Source organism: Sinocyclocheilus anshuiensis, unplaced genomic scaffold (assembly GCF_001515605.1).
Source record: "Sinocyclocheilus anshuiensis isolate Anshui unplaced genomic scaffold, SAMN03320099.WGS_v1.1 scaffold773, whole genome shotgun sequence".
In the NCBI taxonomy this organism is placed as follows: domain Eukaryota; kingdom Metazoa; phylum Chordata; class Actinopteri; order Cypriniformes; family Cyprinidae; genus Sinocyclocheilus; species Sinocyclocheilus anshuiensis.
The window spans coordinates 2,074,533-2,077,767 of record NW_015539930.1 but is presented as its reverse complement, the minus strand read 5'-3'; the positions used below and the strand labels follow the sequence as shown (position 1 = coordinate 2,077,767).

The 3,235-nt window shown below is 38.8% G+C and overlaps 1 protein-coding gene across 1 annotated transcript in view; it reads left to right on the top strand.

Annotated features, from left to right (window-relative positions):
- The window catches only part of trip4 (thyroid hormone receptor interactor 4), a 72,200-nt gene that overhangs the window by 6,368 nt on the left and 62,597 nt on the right, over nucleotides 1–3,235 (top strand). The window lies entirely within an intron of this gene.

The following is a 3,235-nucleotide window of genomic DNA, read 5'->3' as shown; positions in this document are numbered from 1 at the left end:
CTGAGCTGATCGCGGCCGCTCTAGTCAGTGCTTGTGTTTATCAGCCAGACGCGGCACGTTTCTGACGCGGCTCTCCGCGCTGCTTGGCTAAAAATAGTCTTTTGTGAGTTGTCACAGCATGGAGGACGGAACAAAACCTAGTCGGAGCCATAAGGGATAACGGTAACATAATACGCTGATCGTGGGCTGCTTTTAAATGAACATTTATTTATAAAACAAAATATCTTCTTTGGCTATATTAGCCTACTCAATAGCATTAACACAGGCTTTACTCCTTTCAAACTTTATCTGGAATGTCACCGTTTCTGTCACTGCCACTTCCCGATCAGGCGAACGAACACACGCACGCACGCACGATTTAGATTTTCTAAAGATAGTCTTCCTTCAGAAATACAGTGATATAAAAACACCCATGCCTCCTTTTGATTTTTAAATGTGCAGTACGTGCTCATGTTTATTCAACGAATAATGAGTTTTGATATTGTGGAGAGCGCCACAAATAAATAAATGTCACATCCCACAGCACAACCACCTGAGCCCAACTTCAGTCTACTCATCACCTTAACTTTAACTGCGTTTGTAGCCGGAGCCATAGCCAGACTGATAAACAAACACAAACCGGAAGTTAACTTCGGGCCAGGCGCATGCGCCCGATGAAACTGTTGATGAAGCCGATTATTTTGCAACGGATTCCAACCAGTGGCTTTCTCCAGGTGAGAGGGAGGCATTACGCAAGCGAGAGGAGGAACTCCGGGAGCTTCGACACGTCTCCCGCAAAGATCGCAAGATCACAATCTTGTAGCCGGTGCCATAGCCAGACTGATAAACAAACACTGACCGGAAGTTAACTTCGGGCTGAGCAAGGCGCGTGCGCCCGATGAAAGTCTATATAAAGCTTGAAGCATCAGAATCGGCATCGTATCGGCCGATCACCATTACAAGAAATCGGTACTGAGTATCGGCTGCAAAAATTCTGATCGGAGCCTCCCTAATATATATATACAGTGGGGAAAATAATTATTTGATCCCCTACTGATTTTGTAAGTTTGCCCACTTACAAAGAAATGAAGGGTCTATAATTTTTATGTTAGGTTTATTTTAACGGATAGAGAGAATATCAAGCAAAAAATCCAGAAAAAAAACACTGTACAAAGGTTATAAATTTATTTGCATTTCAGTGAGTCAAATAAGTATTTGATCCCCAAGCAAAACTTGGTGGAGAAACTCTTGTTGGCAAGCACAGAGGTAAGACGTGTCTTGTAGTTGGTCACCAGGTTTGCACACATCTCAGGAGGGATTTTGTTCCACTCCTCTTTAAAGATTCTCTCTAAATCCTTAAGGTTTCTTGGCAACTCAAAGTTTCAGCTCACTCCACAGATTTTCTATAGAATTAAGGTCTGGGGACTGGCTAGGCCACTCCATGACCTTAATGTGCTTCTTTTTGAACCACTCCTTTGTTGCCTTGGCGGTATTTTGGGTCATTGTCATGCTGGAAGACCCATCATCCATGACCCATCTTCAATGTTCTGGCTGAGAGAAGGCCAGAATTTTGCGGTGCATGGCCCCGTCCATCGGTCCTATATATATATATATATATATTTATATATATATAAGGAATGTCAACTCAAGTTAAAATATTCGATTAATTCAAAATCCTTAACACATTAAAAATAATACAATTCAAATAATGCAAATAAATTCCCACCGCTGTATAGCCAGATGAGATGCAAACTACATTTCTCGACTGAATAAAGCATACCAGCGTCTCACTAGAAAATATTAAATGGATGAGGATTGCAATCAAGGTAAAGATGATTGTGGTGATGTACAGGAGTCATACAGTAAGCACGCTTGAGTCCGTTATTATTGGAAAGACACCTGAATATACCTTGAAAAAAGCTTGCAGAAAATACAGTTTTCTGTAATACACTCTTCAATCTGATGGTTTACTTGGTTGGATATAGCAAATGATGACAAATTGAATGTGCTAAACAAGATAAATCTGTATTGATTGTCTATAACTGTATCGCCATAGAGTTTTTCCATTCCAAAATTTAAGACCTCTTAAAATGATAATATGTTTGTTTATAACTTTTAAGATCTAAGACTTTTTTTGACTTGAATTTTCTTAAAACAGAGGACCCGTGGGAAGTTTTTTTTTATTATTTGCACACATGCACCTAAATACATTTTATAGTACGCGCACGTCTTTTTAAAGTCACAAATGTGAGTAAAACGCTCACAATGTCAAGCCCTGAGCATGTTAGCTTATTTTTTTTAGAAGTATGATGCTGCCTTTAAGTCCTCATTGGAGGTTCCTACTTAAAGGGTTAGTTCACCCAAAAATGAAAATTAGCCCATAAATTACTCACCCTCAAGGCATCCTAGGTGTATATGACTTTCTTCTTTCAGACGAATCCAGTCGGAGTTATATTAAAAATTGTCTTTGATCTTTCAAGCTGTTTAATGGCACTCAGCGGGTGTTGCATGCATCAGTCCAAAAGAAGTGAAATAAAAAGCGCCCATCCATAATAAAAAGTGTCTCACACGGCTCCGGAGGGTGAACAAAGGCCTCCTGTAGCGAATCGATGCGTTTTTGTAAGAAAAATATCCATATTCAAAACGTAATTAATCATAAGCGCAAGCTAGATTAAATTGATTATTACGTTTTAAATATGGTTATTTTTCATACAAAAACGCATCGATTCGCTACAGGAGGACTTGGTTCACCCCTCGGAGCCTTGTGAGGCACTTTTTATTAAGGATGGGTGCTTTTTATTTCACTTCTTTTGGACTGATGCACTGCAACACCCGCTGAGTGCCATTAAACAGCTTGAAAGATCAAAGACAATTTTTAATATACTTCCAACTGGATTCGTCTGAATGTAACTCCGTCTGGATTCGTCTGAAAGAAGAAAGTCATATACACCTAGGATGACTTGAGGGTGAGCAATTTATGGGTTAATTTTCATTTTTGGGTGAACTAACCCTTTAAAGAGTTCAGAAATCATTATTATGACATGAGGTATGTTCAGGTTATTTTGGCTGGAATAAAATGGAAACGTTGGGCAATTTATTTATTTATTTTTTGTTACTTTCATGATACTTTAATTGACACCCTTGTAGCGAATCAGCTCATAAGGGAAATATGAATAATTAATCATAACTAGTTATAATTAATTATAAATATTTAGATCCGCTGTAGATATTTACTTGACCTCTCAGGGTCAACTGT